This window comes from Schistocerca cancellata, chromosome 8 (assembly GCF_023864275.1).
Source record: "Schistocerca cancellata isolate TAMUIC-IGC-003103 chromosome 8, iqSchCanc2.1, whole genome shotgun sequence".
Taxonomy (NCBI): Eukaryota; Metazoa; Arthropoda; class Insecta; order Orthoptera; family Acrididae; genus Schistocerca; species Schistocerca cancellata.
The window spans coordinates 64,368,176-64,387,802 of NC_064633.1; positions in this window are offsets into that span (position 1 = coordinate 64,368,176).

Below are 19,627 nucleotides of genomic sequence, written 5' to 3' on the forward strand. Positions count from 1 at the left end.
GCATTGGGGAATGATTGACAAGAACAGGAGAAAGGAATACAGAAGAAGAAAAATGGTTAGCTTTGACAGACAAAGTAGTGAAGGCCGCAGAGAATCAAGTAGGTAAAATGATTAAGGATTGTAGAAATCCTTGTGTAACAGAAGAGATATTGAATTTAATCAATTAAAGGAGAAAATATAAAAATGAAATGAATGAAGCTGGCGAAAGGGAATACAAATGTTTAAAATATGAGATTGACAGGAAGTGCAAAATGGTAAACAGGAATGGGTAAAGGACAAATGAAAAGATGTAGAAGCATATATCACTAGGGGCAAGATAGGTCCTGTCTACAGGAAAATTAGTGAGACCTTTGGAGAAAGGAGAACTAGCTGTGTGAATATCAAGAGCTCAGATGTAGAATAGGCCTACATGAGTGATGGTTTGGAGAGATGAATATTAAAGACACAGACCGTGATAACTTACCACAATCTCTGCCATTAACTTCAACGAAGTCTTATCCCTGTTGGAAAATCTGTTTATTAATTTTATTTTCAGGTTAACCCATACTAACTGGTATGTTTTAATGATTGTGTATTAGTGTTTGTCTTTAGGATTTATAATGAGATAATGGTAACAGCACAAAACAGAATGCGCAACCAAGTAACTGTAATCAGACTTCCTAATCTACAAAGCACACATGCTACAACCATATATAATGTGAAACATGCATTTTTCTACAGAAATGATGTATCAGATGTTTTTAACGAAGAACAGTGCAGCCAAATACTTGCAGTTTCTCATCAACACTCTCGGCCACATAGAACAGAAAATGACATGCACAGCCAAGTTAATGTAACTTGATTTCCTAATCTTCAAGCACACACGCTGCAAGCATATGTAATGTAAATGGGCATGAATTATCCTACAGAACTGATGCATCAGATGTTTCAAAGCGATGAACAGTGTAACACAATACTTGCATTTCTCAGCAACTCTTATGCACATACAACAGAAAATAGAACGCACGGCAAAGCAACTGTAATTTGATTTCACAATCTACAAAGTAATGATGATACATACATTTGTAATGTGAAAGGGCATGGGTTATCCTTGTGTGTCTCATTTCTTACCTTATCAGTCCACCTAATTTTCAACATTCGTCTATAGCACCACATCTCAAATGCTTCGATTCTCTTGTATGCCGGTTTTCCCACAGTCCATGTTTCACTACCATACAATGCTGTACTCCACATGTACATCCTCAGAAATTTCTTCCTCAAATTAAGGCCGGTATTTGATATTAGTAGACTTCTCTTGGCCAGAAATGCCTTTTTTGCCATAGCGAGTCTGCTTTTGATGTCCTCTTTGCTCTGTCCGTCATTGGTTATTTTACTGCCTAGGTAGCAGAATTCCTTAACTTCAATGACTTCGTGACCATCAATCCTGATGTTAAGTATCTCGCTGTTCTCATTTCTACTACTTCTCATTACCTTCGTCTTTCTCCGATTTACTCTCAAACCATATTGTGTACTCATTAGACTGTTCATTCCATTCAGCACATCATTTAATTCTTCTTCACTTTCACTCAGGATAGCAATGTCATCAGCGAATCGTATCATTGATATCCTTTCACTTGTAGTTTAATTGCACTCCTGAACCTTTCTTTAATTTCCATCATTGCTTTCTCAATGTACAGATTGAAGAGTAGGGGCAAAAGGCTACAGCCTTGTCTTACACCCTTCTTAATACGAGCACTTCGTTCTTGATCGTCCACTCTTATTATTCCCTCTTGGTTGTTGTACATATTGTATATGACCCGTCTCTCCCTATAGCTTACCCCTACTTTTTTCACAATCTCGAACAGCTTGCACCATTTTATATTGTCGAACGCTTTTTCCAGGTCGACAAATCCTATGAAAGTGTCTTGATTTTTCTTTAGCCTTGCTTCCATTATTAGCCGTAACGTCAGAATTGCCTCTCTCGTCCCTTTACTTTTCCTAAAGCCAAACTGATCGTCACCTAGCGCATTCTAAATTTTCTTTTCCATTCTTCTGTATATTATTCCTGTAAGCAGCTTCGATTCATGAGCTGTTAAGCTGATTGTGCGATAATTTTCGCACTTGTCAGCTCTTGCCATCTTCGGAATTGTGTGGATGATGCTTTTCCGAAAGTCAAATGGTATATCGCCGCACTCATATATTCTACACACCAACATGAATAGTCGTTTTGTTGCCGCTTCCCCCAATGATTTTAGAAATTGTGATGGAATGTTATCTATCCCTTCTGCCTTATTTGACCGCAAGTCCTCCAAAGCTCTTTTAAATTCCGATTCTAATACTGGATCCCCTATCTCTTCTAGATCGACTCCTGTTTCTTCTTCTAACACATCAGACAAATCTTCACCCTCATAGAGGCTTTCAATGTATTCTTTCTACCTATCTGCTCCCTCCTCTGCATATAACAGTGGAATTCCCGTTGCACTCTTAATGTTACCACCGTTGTTTTTAATGTCACCAAAGGTTGTTTTGACTTTCCTGTATGCTGAGTCTGTCCTTCCGACAATCATATCTTTTTCAATGTCTTCACATTTTTCCTGCAGCCATTTCATCTTAGCTTCCCTGCACTTCCTATTTATTTCATTCCTCAGCGACTTGTATTTCTGTATTCCTGATTTTCCCGGAACATGTTTGTACTTCCTCCTTTCATCAATCAACTGAAGTATTTCTTCTGTTACCCATGGTTTCTTTGCAGCTACCTTCTTTGTACCTTCCCAACTTCTGTGATGGCCCTTTTTAGAGATGTCCATTCCTCTTCAACTGTACTGCCCACTGCACTATTCCTTATTGCTGTATCTATAGCGTGAGAGAACTTCAAACGTATCTCGTCATTCCTTAGTACTTCCATATCCCACTTCTTTGCGTATTGATTCTTCCTGACTAATGTCTTGAACTTCAGCCTACTCTTCATCACTACTATATTGTGACCTGAGTCTATATCTTCTCCTGGGTACGCCTTACAATCCAGTATCTGATTTCGGAATCTCTGTCTGACCATGATGTAATCTAATTGAAATCTTCCCGTATCTCCCGGCCTTTTCCAAGTATACCTCCTCCTCTTGTGATTCTTGAACAGGGTATTCACTATTACTAGCTGAAACTTGTTACAGAACTCAATTAGTCTTTCCCCTCTTTCATTCCTTGTCCCAAGCCCATATTCTCCTGTAACCTTTTCTTCTACTCCTACCCCTACAACTGCATTCCAGTCGGCCATGACTATTAGATTTTCGTCCCCTTTTACATACTGCATTACCCTTTCAATATCCTCATACACTTTCTCTATCTGTTCATCTTCAGCTTGCGACGTCAGCATGTATACCTGAACTATCGTTGTCGGTGTTGGTCTGCTGTCGATTCTGATTAGAACAACCCGGTCACTGAACTGTTCACAGTAACACACGCTCTCCCCTACCTTCCTATTCATAACGAATCCTACACCTGTTATACCATTTTCTGCTGCTGTTGATATTACCCGATACTCATCTGACCAGAAATCCTTGTCTTCCTTCCACTTCACTTCACTGACCCATACTATATCTAGATTGAACCTTTGCATTTCCCTTTTCAGATTTTCTAGTTTCCCTACCACGTTCAAGCTTCTAACATTCCACACCCCGACTCGTAGAACGTTATCCTTTCATTGATTATTCAATCTTTTTCTCATGGTAACCTCCCCCTTGGCAGTCCCCTCCCGGAGATTCGAACGGGGCACTATTCCGGAATCTTTTGCCAATGGAGAGATCATCATGACACTTCTTCAAATACAGGCCACATGTCCTGTGGATACACGTTACGTGTCTTTAATGCAGTGGTTTCCATTGCCTTCTGCATCCTCATGTCGTTGATCATTGCTGATTTTTCCGCCTTTAGGGGCAATTTCCCACCCCTAGGACAAGAGAGTGCCCTGAACCTCTATCCGCTCCTTCGCCCTCTTTGACAAGGCCGTTGGCAGAATGAGGCCGACTTCTTATGCCGGAAGTCTTCGGCTGCCAATGCTGATTATTTATCAAAATTTAGGCAGTTTCAGGGGTCGAACCCGGGACCGAAGACGTTTAGATTATGAATCAAAGACACTACCCCTAGACCACGAGTACCATTACAGAAGGTGAATAGTGTTACTGAGAAACTGAATGTATTTTGCTACACTTTTGCTAGAAGGTGAATAGTGTAGCAAAATACATTCAGTTTCTCAGTAACACTTGCTGCTGTGCAGAACAGAAGACATTCTGAGTTTTTGATAGGAACTGGTCACTTTAAAACTGTGTATCCTGAAACATATTGGTCCAATATGAATTTATTCATAGGTTATGGGCACATGTATATCTAGTGCAAATCTCAAGTTACAGACTTTTTTTTTTTTTTTTCAGCACAGGAAAAACTTGTAGCAGAAACCTTGGATTAGTTCTGAAGGTCTCTTTTAGGATCACAAAAAATAGCAACCATTGTGACTGTACAGTGTAATACTGATTTTGTAAGTATATCATCGATGAGTGGTTCTATGTGTGTTGGAACATAAGATTAGCTGACAGTGGCCAAAGCCTGAGAAGTCATAGGGCTCAGAGAGTTGATCACCCCTTAAGCAGGTCAGGCAGGCTGGATGCTCGGCTCTAGCAGTTGCAAAAGGGTTAATCAAATAGCTAAGTAATATTTACATATTTTTGTTATAACCTGCACCACATATAATTTGAATTATATACTTAAATAAGTGATTCTGTGCAGTTCATGATGGTGAGTAGTAATAGCTTACTAGTTGCTGAAATTGGTAAAATTGTTATGTACAGTACCAAAATTGGCAATCAGTTTGGGTGGAAATGGGTCACTGATGAACTGAATAAGAAAAAAGTATGATAAGCTGGGGTTACTTTAGCCCTTTGCGAGCAGCTTTGGTCCATTGGTTGGAAAAAAGTTTAAAACATTTCTGTCATTAAAATTACATAATTATCATGGGGTAAACAATACAGTATGCATTTACAAGGTGTGGATAACGACATAAAAATAATATTGTGGGTTCCACGAAGCAATTTTGTGTTTGCAGCATTGAACTCAATGTTGACCATAAATATTTTGACAGCTATTACACTCAATAGCTTCTGCCTGTAGGGTTAATATCAGTTAAACTAAAAATACAGTGAGTGTAATTTTGCATTCTATTCATATTAGGCAATAAGGTGAGAAACTATCATTTGTGTGAAATTCAGTTTTTATCATACATTTAACACTTTTGTAAAATGGTGCATGTTTTTGCAAAATATTGGATAGCTTTAACCCAGACCAAGTAACCCTACAATGAAGATGAACTGGTGTTAGAATGTGATGGTGATTTCAAAAGTTTCTATGATATGCAAGATGATGTCCAGCACCACAAAATGTTGAAAGATAAATTAGTATTCGGGCAATATCTTACAGTTTTATATGACGCAAAGAATATTCTGGAATTGGGACTGAGGGTACTGAAGTGAACTGTATGGGAAAGATGAAGTCCTAGTGCAAATGGCCAGGACAAATTATTATATCTTTGGGGGTATCTGAAAAGAATTATCAGTCCAACACAACTAATAACACTGGCTATTTTCAAGCACCAGAGCATCTGTAATTTGTGTAGTAAGACATATCCATGCTGTACAGATTTCTTAATGTGTTATACATTCTCTTTGCATATAATCACCATAGTGTAACATGTAACTTGAAAATTACTTAGTCAATTAATGCAATATATTACACTTGCATATCTACTGTGACACTTTCTGAACAAAGTTGAATATTTCCTGACCTTGCTTTTCAAAATTAAGGTTTTTTTGTTTCTTGTGCTTACAAATGCCTACTCTAGAGATATCCATCAGATTTACTTTGTTCCAACATTATATTACTACTTTTTCATGAAGAAATTACTGAGTGGATCAAAGCAGCCCCAATTGTGGGTAACATTGGCCCACTTTTTTAAATGGTACCACACCAACATGTTACGTATTTTGTTTAATATATTTTTTGATTGATGGTACAAGTCTTAGACAATACTACAAAAATGCATTTGAAACTCTCTTTCTGCCACTATACTTTGTTTGCTTCCCCCATATAAAAACACATGTATAATTGGGCCCAAGTATCCCCAGGTACATCTCATTCCACAAGATATTTACCCTTTGCTGATGATATGTCTTCTTACTAAGAATATTAGAGGAAAGACTATGCAGACTGAGAGAAATTTAACAAAACGAAAAGAAGCTATGAGGAAACTAATTTCTGTGTATACCTTGCCTGCTTGTGTAGGGTTAAGAGTTACTGTACTCTTATGTAAAGAAATTTTAACAAGAAGCCTGCAATCATCAGTAAAGGAATTAGGAATGTATAAAAATTCAAAAGGACATTAAAAACAAAACATTATTAATCATTCCTTCTACATGTTATATGATTACTTCGATTCAACAATTGAAAACACCTAATACCATTATCATAAATAACAGTACTCACTCCAAGTAAGCTTATGTGCCTACAGTACTTAGGTAACTATTTACAACAGATAAAAAGCGATTCCTTGGCAAAATTTTGGAAGAAACAGTTCATTACAGGCCAAAAAAGATTGTTTTTCATAATTACAGAGAGGAAGGGTAACACACAAATGATAATAGGCAAATCTTAGTGTTACTGACTGCAAATCAAACAACACTATCTTTTGGATACTAAGAATAGCTATACTCACAAATTAAACAATGTAAAATTTGGGACAGAATAACAATATGAAGAAAGACAAATTTCCACTTGCCACGTAGAAGAGGTGTTAAGCAGAAGATGGGCATAAATTTAAAGTAGACCAAGCTATTGAACGGAGTCCTTCATCAGATTTAGAAAAACACACACACATTAATGCAAGCACAAATTACACACGCATGGTACTGAGGCATGACTACAGTGAGCAGCAATCTTGGCTGAGATGGGTCGGGGGTACAGAAGAGGCATGGGGCAAGGATTGGCAGGGATAGCAGGGTAAAGGTGGTGGCAACTGACATAGTGCTGCCTGAGGGAGTGTGCAGGGACAGAGCAGTGATAGGATGATGGCCGCTATGTGGCTGCTGTCAGGGAAGGGGGAAGGGAAAGGAAGGGAGAAAAGCGAAACAGAAAGGACTGTGCAGGTGCTTGGAAGGATAAAAGGCATGTGTGATACTGCAGTGTTAGCAGGGAAAGGAATAAAGGTAGGGCGAGGATAGGATCTAGCAGAGACCAGCAGGGTGAAGGGAACAATGGATATGTTCTACTGAGGTATCTCCCTGCTCATTTCAGAAAATGTGGTGTTGGTGTTCCTTTCCCTTGTTCTTGTCAATCATTCCCCAATGCTCCCTCTGATACTCTCTACAACCTCTGGTTTTCCAGGTCCCATCTCCTTAAAGTGGGCTTTGAATTGGTCACTGAAATCAAGCAACAGTGTTGCACGGTGCGCTCAGCAAAGCTACAGCTGTCTCTTTGCTGTTGTCTGGCAGTGACCATTCAAGCAGAAAGGCAGCCAGTAGTTGTCATGCTCACATAGACTGTCACAAACTGGTTGCAGTAAGTTGATATATAACATAGCTAATTTGACAAATGGTGCTGCCTCTGATGGGGTAGGAAATACTTGTGAAAGACTGTAGTATGTGATAATGGGAGGATACATACAGCAGATCTTGCTTCTAGGTCTTTCACAGGGATACAAACCATCAGATAAGAGAATGGGAGCAGATATGGAATATGGGTAGGCAAGGCTATTGCGTAGTGTGGATGTGTGATGGAATACCACTGTAGGATGGTTGGGGAGGACATCACTCATTTCAGTGCATGGAGAGATGTAATCAAAACCCTTGTGGAGAATGTGATTAGTTGCTTAAGTCTTGTATAATACTGAATCATGTAGGGAGCACTCCTGTGTGATCAGTCAGTGAGTATGTGAGGGACGGTAGCTGACTGAGGAGACAAGGCACAGGAGGTTTCTGGAATAGGTGTGAAGGGTAATTTGTAAGCCCCTCAGCATATTTGGAGAGGGAGTGCTCATCACTGCAAGTATGACAGTCATGGTGATTAGGCTTCATTGAAGAGACTGCCTGGTGTGGAAGACGACATCTGTCAAAATGGCAGTGTTTTGGGGGTTGATAGATCTAATGTGGGTAGAAGTACTAATGGAACCATCAATGGAGTAGAGATTGACATTAAAGGAAATGCTTTTCTCAGCTAAGGAAGACCAGGTGAAGCAAATGGGAGAGGAGGTGTTGAGGTTCTGGAGGAATGTGGATGGGGCATCCTCATCCTCAGTCCAAATCATGAAGATATCGCCAATGAATCTGAACCAGGTGAGGCGTTTGGGATTATGGGTGGCTACAAAAAATTCTTCCATAAGGAGCAGTTAAATGAAAATGAGACGGATGGGAAAAAAGTAACTAAACTGTTTATAATTTCAAAAGTAATCACCATAACTCTTAAAATATTGATTGCACTATGAGACAAGATGCATCAATGCTTTCATAGAAAAGTGTTCACGACTGCCTACAGAACCATGATTATACCCAGGTGTGCACCTCTTCATCTGAAGCAAATTGATGGCCACAGCTCCAAGAATATAGAAATCACATGGGAAGGGATTGGGATTGTACAGAGGGCTTCCAAATGAAATTTCTGCAGTGAACTTGAAAGAACCTTGGCAACATATGGGTGGGCCCACGTATTACCAAAGTAGTTTCGCCTATGCTGCAGATTGCTTTGGATGAAAATGTGCATGCCTGAGTACAGTTTCACTGGCAACTGCAAATAATTTTCCATTAAGGCAGTGACCATCTTGTCTCACAGTGGGATAAATGAATTAACAAGTATAGTGATTAGTTTTGAAATAATAAACAGTTTACTTACTTTTTCCAATCTATTTCATTTTCAATTGATTGCCCCTTATAAATGACACATGAATAGACTGGCATAAGTTTATCACATGTGGGTGCCGATGGTTGTACTGAGGGTTTGTTTGGTTTGGAGAAATTACTACTGATGAAAATATAGTTGGCCATAGCGATCAGGAAGTACATTATAGGTTTAGTGTCAGTCCTGTAAAACTATACTGCCTTACAAAACAAGTGAAGCACCAGCAAGACGTACTGCAATGTCAATGGAACTTCTAACATACACACACCAACAATGGGCATGTAAATGATCAGATTTGCAGTTCTCTGTGACAGGTAGAATGGCCATCAGAGTGCATTAATATTATTCATGTTTAGTGTTCTTACCATGCCTGGTAGAATATGCAAGGGGCAAGGACATCATCAGGTGTTTGTGATCAATGTGAGGGGCACAGAGATGCCATATACTCGTGTGAGACAGCGTTATCAGTACCTGACAGAGTTTGAAAGGTGCCTAATTGTGGATCTTCATTTGACTGGATGGTCAAATCATACAGTATCCAGAATTGTGGTGCATTCAGATGTTACAGTGGCCTGATGTTGGACTGCACAAGAACCTGAGGGTAGGCACGCTTGTTGTCAAGGCTCTGGTCAACCACATGTGACCATCACAAGTGACGGTCGCTGTATTGTGCTCCAAGCACATTGTAATCCCTTTCGCACTTGTACCTGCCATTAGGTAACAAGTAATGGACTCCCTGTAGCATTCAGTGTCAGATAGGAGAACTAATGTCCCACGTGTATGCTGGCGTTAATACCGCAGGACAAATAGCTACATTCAGAGTGGTGCCATGACCAGGAAGCATGAACTACTGCTGAAAGGCACTGCACTGTTATTGGGAATGAATTCCAGTTCTGAACTACCCAGGATGACCATCATTGGTGAGTATAATGGAGACCTGGGGAGATGTCCCATTCTTTAAACATTTTGGTGAGGCAACATGGTGTCACTAACATGTCACAGTGTGGGGAGCTATCAGGTATGACTTCATTTTTGTTTAATTTGGTAGTGATAGGGAACTCTGGCAGCACAATGGTATGTCACATACATCCTGTAACAGTTGCGCACTAATTTCTCTATCACATGGACTTATAAATAACAGAACATTGTTCTCAGCAGCAGGAGAAGACCACACCTGGTTCTGGCATTGTGACCCGCTCTCTTTCTTATGTGGGGGGGCAAAAAAAATAACATAAGAATTTCTTTCATTCACATATTTCATTACAATACTGTCCACCTCCATAGCTGAGTAGCCAGCACTGCAGAATAGTATGCAAGGGGCTCTGGCTTGATTCCTGGTCAGGTTGGAGAGTTTCTCAATTTGGGAATTGGGTGTTGTGTTGTTTTCATCATCATTACATCCTCACTGGCATGCAAGTTGTTGAAGAGCCGTCAACAAAGAAGACTTGTACCAGGTGACTGGTCTAGCTCGCCAGAGGCCCTAGCCTCGCACATTTCATTACAACACTTCATATCAGTGATACATTTTGTCAACATTCACTGGTTGATATGTACCAATATTGCTTCCTTAAATGGGACCTGTTCCTCACTCTTGAAATAATCCATAAATACTCACCAGATTTCTATCCCTTCTGCAATATGCTCCCTCATTGTGGCTTGGGGCAGAGGAACAAGGGACTATAACCAACAAAAGTCACCTGGCACAAATGCTGTATACAGCTACATACATGTGCTTCATTTCTCTTTAATAAATAATTGTGCAATGAACAGTACACAAGTACACTACTGTCTACTGCCTGCCAATTCACAGCCAGAGTCCCCTGCAGAAAATTATATCTTGACGAGATGACACCAAGCGCATTTTGAACTCTCCAGGCTTGAGACAGCCTGTATTTAAAAATTTATTTCTCTTTGGTAATATTTTCCAATATAAATGGCTTTATAATATTTCTATTTAGTGCAAATGTGCTGACCATCTAGCTTCAGTGAAAAATGGAATTTCAATCACTGTGTGGGGGCCATGGATGGCAAACATGTGGCTGTGGCAAAGCCATCTGGGAGTACATATATGAATTCCTAACCTATATTCACATCAGCAAATAAAATGATACTACAAATTGTCTGTAGGTGTAATAGAGGGATCCAATCTTGGATGGTTTTGCTACAGTCATGTGCCTACCATCCACGGTGCCCACACATTGACTATAATTTCATTTTTCTTCAAAGCTCACGGTAATAGATTTCCAGTCTGCTGTAGAAAGTAGTCTCTGAAAACTAAGTTTATGTACATTAAAATTTTATGTATGAAATGTATTTCTTTACATGATTTTATACCGTTTTCATTATTTCCAGGAATACAATGTGGAATCACAAGAAATGAGCCAGCAAAGAATAAAAAAGAGAGGGGAAGGGAAGGAGCAACAGCAATTAATTAGTATGATGATGAAACTAATTGCATCCCAATCTAAGCAGTGGGAAGCATTTGCTATCATCTATACTGAGCAATTGAACATGCTGCAGCCTGAACGACTGGCAATAGCTCAGAAACTGATATCAGAAATTATTTGTTATGAAAGGTTGGGTCTTCCTTTCACTCGGTGTACCATTACAATTCTGCGTCAAGTACATACTATTCCTCTGATACCGGCATGTGTAGTCCCAATCCCATCCTCATGCTGTGCCTCACACAACCGGTCCTCCTTATCTACTGCCAACATGGAAGCATCTCTCTCTCCCTCTCTCTTCCATTCTGTCTGTGCTCCTGTTCAGATCCATTTAATGGAGAGTGATGGTGTCAGTTGTAGTCTGGTAATTTTTTTATTTTTTCTTAAGTGAGGACTGTGTCTCACGTTTCAGTAATATATTACCTAAATTACGTGTATAAATATCGAAACAGCAGTAAGTGACAGGAAGACCAGGTGCACACAGCGCGAATGCATGTGGACATCATTTAACATGCTGAGAAGGCTATTCCAGCAGCCACAGAGGGAACACAGTGCAGCCAACTGCAGATTGTGGCACACACTGTGAAAAATGATGTTTGTCATCTGGGGTCATACTTGGCTTATTCCAGTGAATGGCAGGGAAGGTTGAGAAGACCAGTCTTGCACACAGAGTTTCAACGAAGATCACAATTAGCAACATTGTCTCATAACTGATGGTGCGCCCCTGATTCCGAGTCAAGCAGAAGGGCTGAACCACAAACTTCAAACGTTCTGTGACAAGCTGAGCTGTGACTTCGTTGATTTGCACCATAGGTTTGCAAACTGTAGAGTGTACTACATGTGCCAGATGTACATTATACATCAGAGACTGCTACCCAGGTAGCTGATTGGTTGTGCACACGAGGGCTTTTTATATTCCACAACTCTCCATCCAGCCCAGATAACAAAAGCTGTAGAAGAACCAGAAGAATAAAAGTAAGATCCAAAAGATTATCGCCCCCACCACAGACACAGGTGAGTGTATTAAAATCCCAGTAGTTGGAATGCTGAAAATTTGCAACAAAGTGCCAAAGTTTGAAGCACTCCTGAGAAACATAAGTAACAGTAATTTTCCTAATTGATTGTGAGATGATTAAATTCTGTACCCATGATTACAATATGACTGGGGAACTTACTTCCCCAATCATACCATAATCATTGGTGGAGAGTTTAATCATCCAACAATCAATTGGGAAAATTACAGTTTTGTCAGTGGTGTGCATGACAAAACATACTGTGCAACATTAATAAATGCCTTCTCTGAAAACTACCTAAAACAGATGGTTCAGAACCCCTCTCATGATGTAAATATTTCATATATGTAATTGCAACAAATAGACCTGACCTCTTTGAGGATGTCCACTTTGAAATTTGTACCAGTTACTGTGAGATGGTTACAGCAATAATGATTAGCAAAGTACAAAGGACAATTAAAACAAGTAGAGACAACATGATTAGGAAAAGGACAGATTGCTTCTTATTGTAGAGATGACCCATTGAGTTGCAGAAAGATACAACAAAAACATAGTTACACATTATTAATTTTGGCCTGAGCCTTCTTCAACAAAGAGAACACACACATTTGGACAAGTAAGCACATCTCACACACAAGACTGCTACCACAAATGGCCCCCTGACTGTTACTCCACACTGCCGGGTGCAACATTGTGAGATGGAATGGGGTGGGGGAGGAGCAGAAAAGGAGAGCCGGGAGGGCGAAAAAGGACAGATGGGTACCGTATTTCCTCGAATCTAAGCCGCACTCGAATATAAGCCGCACCTGAAAAATGAGATTCGAAATAAAGGAAAAAAAAAATTCCCAAATCTAAGCCGCACCTGGAATTTGAGACTCGATATTCAAGGAGAGAGAAAAGTTTTAGGCTGCACCTCCAAATCGAAACAAAGTTGGTCCATTGTAATATGAGACACAATTTAGGTTGAATGAATGACGATACAGCTACAGTAGTTTGGTTCGAGTCGTAAGCTTAGCAGTTGGAAGCTTTACCAGGTAGCCATTGCTATGCGTCAGGCACTCCGTCCGTATTTACACGGATACTCTTCCTTTTTCACATGCTTCGTCTGGTTTGAATCGATTGCTTATTTTGCTTTGATCTGATAAGTGCCGTTTTCTGTGTTACAGGTGTTTACGTCAGTCACTCTAAGCTGAAAATGCATTACTATATTGTGTAATGCATTGTTTGTCGCATTCTGATAGTGCGTGTTTACGGCCTGTCGCTGCTCGCGGCATGGCTTGCTTTTGTGCGCGCTACCGCCGCTTACAATTAAAAAAAGAGAGGAATCGTCTCATTAGCGAAGCAATGGCAAGAGACTGCTATTTGTAGTTACTTACACTGCTGCTTTCTTTGATAATGATCAACAAGAACCAAATAATAGACTGCGTATGATAGAACATGTTCTGAACGAGAGTTTGGCGAAATTTTTTCTCCGTTTGAAAGTCTTTGCGGCCGCTTCTTTAGTACATCAAATTCTGCACAGAAATTAGTCATCTTCGATTTAAAAATCTAGTCAGTTGCCATGCTTCATTTCTGACTGTATCACTATTAGGCATAAGAGTAATACGAATATAAACATGACACGATATGTATATTCTTCTGCGTTTGCTGTTGTCTCACTCTAGTTTCGTAGTTTATTAGGCAGACAGGATTTAAATGAGATAGAAACAAACACGAAAGAATACATGGCAAAATGTTTATATTCGTATTATTCTTTTGGTGAAGAGAATACTGTATGTGATTCACATTTCATCAGGTTCCTATTAGCAACCATCTCTTCTCACAGGTAGGAAAAAATTCAGAACGTAGAGTTGGCCATATTGACAAAAATCCCAGTCTTGCCAGTCGGACTTTCGTAGTACATTGAAATTCTGCTACATTCGAAGATGAACAATACGGAATTTGTATTTACTTCATTGGATAATGTATGAAAATGCAGTGGTCGAAACTCGGGCGGAGAAAAAAAGCTCGTCTTCCAATTTTTTTTTAAATTTTATTTACTGACGCAGAGGTTTTGGCGCCAGTATTTATCTTTGTGCCTACAAAGGATGCCAGTGTAGCGCTACATACATATGCGATGGCAGAAGTTAATTGTGGCGGCACCTACCAACATTTTTCAGAACTTCCGCTTGCTTTGCACTCGATTCTAAGCCGCAGGCGGTTTTTTGGATTACAAAAACCGGAAAAAAAGTGCGGCTTAGATTCGAGTAAATACGGTACATTGTTAGAGGATGGGACACAAAGAGGGTGAGGTAATGTGAAAAGGGAGGAGGTGAGAGTACAACGGGGTGGAGGGAGTGGGAATAGTTGGTTAAGGCTGGGATAATTTCAGGAGTGGAGACTGTGTTGTAAGAATAACTCCCATCTGCACAATTCAGAAAAGTTGCCAATGGAGGGGAGGGGGTTGAGGGCATCCAGAGGGCCCTGGCTGTGAAGCAGCCATTGAAATGTAGTATATCATGTTCCGCCTCATGATGTGCCACAGGGTGGTCTGCTTTGCTCTCGGCCACACTTTGGTGGTAGCCGTTCCTCCTGGTGGACAGCTGGTTAGTAGTCACACCAATATAAAAAGCAGTGCAAATGGTTGAAACACAGCTGGTATACAACATGGCTGCTTTCTCAGGTGGCCTGGTCTTTGATGGGGTAAGACAATCCTGTAACAGAACTGGAATAGGAAGTGCTGGGTGCGTGGATTGGGCAGGTCTTGCACCTGGGTCTCCCATGGCAATATGATCCCTGTGGCAAGGATTTGTGATTGCGAGTGGCATAGGGATGGTTTAGGAAGTTGTGGAGATTGGGTGGGCTATAGAACACCATTTTAGGAGAGGTGTGAAGGATCTTGTGTGGGATGTCCATTCCAGGGCATGATGACAAAAAGCTATATGTGTAACAGTCTTTTCATTGTACCTGTCTGCAACTCAATGGATCATGTTTATGATGAGTAACAATCTACCCTTTTCCTAATACTGTTGATATTCCGACCTGCAGTTTCCATTATTTGAATATAACAAGAAAGAAGTATATGTACAGTAAATGAGAAAAAAAGCAGTATAGTCATATCTCAATGAGGAACTTGAATCTTTCAACATAGGGTAGGAGCATGTAGAAGACATGTGGCTCAGGTTTAGAAGAATAATTTACCATATGGTGGATAGATGCATATCCAGTATAACAGTTCATAATGGGAGGGGTCCTCCATAGTCACTGTAAAGAAATTTCTAAAACAGAGGCTGCTGCATAATGATGTTAGTGTCAGTGCTGTTGAGAAGCAGCTGAAATCATTAAAACTGAACAAAGCTCCAGGGCCTGATAGAATCTCCATCAGATTCTATATTGAATTTCACCTGAGTCAGCCCCTCTTTTAATTATAGTCTATTGTAGGTCCCTCAAACAAAAAATCATGCCAAATAGTTGGAAGAAGGCACTGGTCACACTCATTTACAAGAAGGGTAGTAGAAGTGGGGCACAGAACTACCGTCCAATACCTTGACACTGATTTTCTGTAGAATCTTAGATAATATCCTGGGCTCAAACATAATATCTCAGACAAAATGGCCTCCTCCATGTGAACGAGCATGGGCTCTGAATACAACAATCATGTGAAGCCCAACTCACATGTTTCTCACATGACATACAGAAAGCTTTGGATAAAGCCAATCAGATAGATTCAATATTTATTGATTTCTGAAAATTATTTGACTTAGTACCTCATCTACATTTATTATCAAAAGTATGACCATATGTCATATCAAGTCAAATCTGTGACTGGACTGAGGATTTTCTGGTAGGGAGGATGTAGCATGTTATCATGGATGAGAGTCATTGTCAGATGTAGAAGCATTTTCAGGTGTGTGCCAGGGAAGTGTGTTGGGATCCTTGTTATTCATGTTGTATATTAATGGCCCTGCAGACAGAATTAATAGTAAACTCAAATTTTTTCAGATGATACTGCATAAATATTCTGTCAGATCTTAATAATATTTCAAAGTGGCGCAAGGACTGGCAACTTGCTTTAAATGTTCAGAAATGTAAAACTGTGTACTTCACAAAATAAAATAAAACATAATAATAATAAAAAAAACACACACACACTATCATGCAGCTTTAATATCAGAGTTGCAGTTGGAATCAGTCAACTCATAGAAACATGTGGGTGTAACACTTTGTAGGAAATGAAACATGACTACACAGACTCAGTCATACGTAAATCCAAGTGGTAGGCTGCAGTTTATTGGTACAACACTGGGGAAATGAATTCAGTCTACAAAAGAGATTGATTACAAAGCACTTGTGCAACCCATTCTTGAACACTGCTCAAGTGTGTGGGACCAGTACTAAATAGGTCTAACAGAGGATAGAGGATACTGAACGTATATAGACAAGGACAACATGAATTGTTAGAGGTTTGTTTGATATGTGGGAGGGAGGCACAATGAATCTCAAGAAACTAAACTGTTAGACTTCTGAAGACAGACTTACATTCAAGAACTGGTTTTAAATGAATACACTACAACCCCCGACATACCACTCTCTTAGCGATCGTGAGAACAAGTTTAGATTAATTATATAACACACAGAGGCATTAAAACAATCACTCTTCCTGAATTTCATATGTGAATGGAACAGTAAGAAACTCTCGTAACTTGTACAATGTGCCGTATCCTCTGTCACGCACTTCATGGTGGTTTGCAGAGTACAGATGTAGATGTTGAAGTAAAATAAAAATGTTTCCTTTCTATTGTCAGGTACACTAATTAATAAAGTATACTTGAATACAAATTGATTCGTTTGTTTTATATTACATTGATGTATTCCCTCAGGCAACTATAAATGTCGCAGGTTTCAGGAATCCTCATCAACAACAATTGCCAAAATAAAATAGCACTAAAATTCAGGGCCTCGTATGTTCTGTCAGTGGCTAGAAATCAGTCCCGAAACATCATGTAGTAACAATATCACACATTTGACAACTCATGGCATAACATTAGTTGGTTGGTTTGTGGGATTGAAGGGACCAGACTACAAGGGCCGTCGGTCCCTGGCATAACATTCTCACTATCGATTCATGAAACAGTAAAGTAAACAATTCACAAACAGTGATATGCAGAGCAGCACTATATTCTCTGACTAAAGTTGGTTGGGGCATGTATAGGCTGCAATGAAAGTGGTTGGTAGGTTGGTAGACTGATAAATTGATGCACATGTCAGGGCCTTAAAGTTGAGTCCATTTTGTAGTCACTGAAATAACACCACATACTCTCTCAACTGAAAAAGTCTCTTTTTGTTTCCTACTCCCCATTCTGACTTCTGAGTGTTTCACTTTTTTGTCAGGCAGTATATGTCTTATAAAAGCTTTGGAAATTCAAACAAAACAAAAAAAACTGAGAAAAGGGAATCACTCACGTGTAAATAACTGACTTGTTCAGAGGTGGCAGGGCCATGGGCTTTGGAGATGTTAGTGTAGGTGGATGTCACATGGACAGTGACAAGCAGAGTACCAGGTTGTAAAAGGACACAACTGTGAAGGGTCAGAAGAGGAAATGTGTATTGTTCTTTTTTATAGGACGGTAGGATATAGGTAATAGGCTGAAGGAGTTCGTCAACAAGGGCAGAGATTCTCTCTGTGGACACGCAGTATGCAGCCACAATGGGGTCTCTTGGGTGGTGGGGGTTTATATATTTTAGAAAGTACGTTGAAAATAGGACTGAGAGGTGTGGTGAGTGTGGGGAGGTAGACAAAAACAGGGAAAAGGTTCTGGAAAGAACCTTTGGATTTAAGGAGGGACTGGAAATCATTCTGGATATCTGGAATGGGGGCACTGTGGTATGGCTTGTACATGAATGTGTATGACAGTTGGCAGAGCCCCTAAGCCAAGTAATCTCTGCAGTTCATAGCCACAGTCAGCTGTTCACTGTAGCCATGTTTTAACATCCAGAGACAAAAGTGGCCATGTGTGTGTGAGCTGTGTGTTTAAGAATGTGTATGTGTTTTACTAAATCTGATGTAGGACTTTGTCCAAAAGCTTAGGCTACTTTTAAGTTTGCATGTCTATCATTCAGTACCTCTTCATTGTGGCAAACAGCAATCTATCATAATTCATATTGCTGTTGTCACGCTCACAAATTTATATTTATGCTTGCTAACAATATCTGCATCAAGAAACACAATTCTTTTTAACTACTAACAAAGCAAAACTATGTATTATAACCACAACATAAATTCATGGTTGGAAACAACACATCAAACTGAGGAAAGAGAATCACTCAACTGTAAATAACTAATGTATGATGCATAGGCATACATAATAGCTGAGGGACCCAACTAATTCTTTTTGTGCTAAAACTCTTTATCTTGTTTTAGGTACATACTGTCATACACAACAACACAGACATCCAAATTCACCCACTTACAGTAAAAAAGTGTCACCGCAGCTGGCATTTTTAGATGACTTACGAATTTCTACTTATGATAATTATGCTGATTGTGATCATAAAAACATCAAAACATTCAAATTAGCAGTTAAGTCATATTCTGACTAATCTAGTGTATGAAAAAGAAATAATTCTCAGAATGAAGTTCACACAACAGGGTAGCATAAGTAAATAGGGCTGACAAAATTATCAATGAAATTTTATTCTTTTCTTTCCCTCCTTGTTATCAAGCCAAAGCATCTACTGGTATAAAGGCTTTCTGCACAATCTTTCCAGTTGGTTTACCAAGCACAGCTCCCTTCCATGCTTACCCCATTATCCATTCTGGACATCAGCTAACATGATACAATGATGTCTTCTGCACTACACAATGAGAGAATTCTTCTGCTTCATTATTTGTGAAGAACCATTCTTGAGAATAAATCATGTGCCAGCCCCACCACTGGAATACCATATCTTACCAGGAAACAGCCAACCTGAGAGAATAATACATGTACTGGCCTGTAAATTATGTTACAGGGTGTTTATTATAGTTACAGGGTGTTTCAAAAATGACCGGTATATTTGAAACGGCAATAAAAACTAAACGAGCAGCGATAGAAATACACCGTTTGTTGCAATATGCTTGGGACAACAGTACATTTTCAGGCATACAAACTTTCGAAATTACAGTAGTTACAATTTTCCAACAACAGATGGCGCTGCGGTCTGGGAAACTCTATAGTACGATATTTTCCACATATCCACCATGCGTAGCAATAATATGGCGTAGTCTCTGAATGAAATTACCCG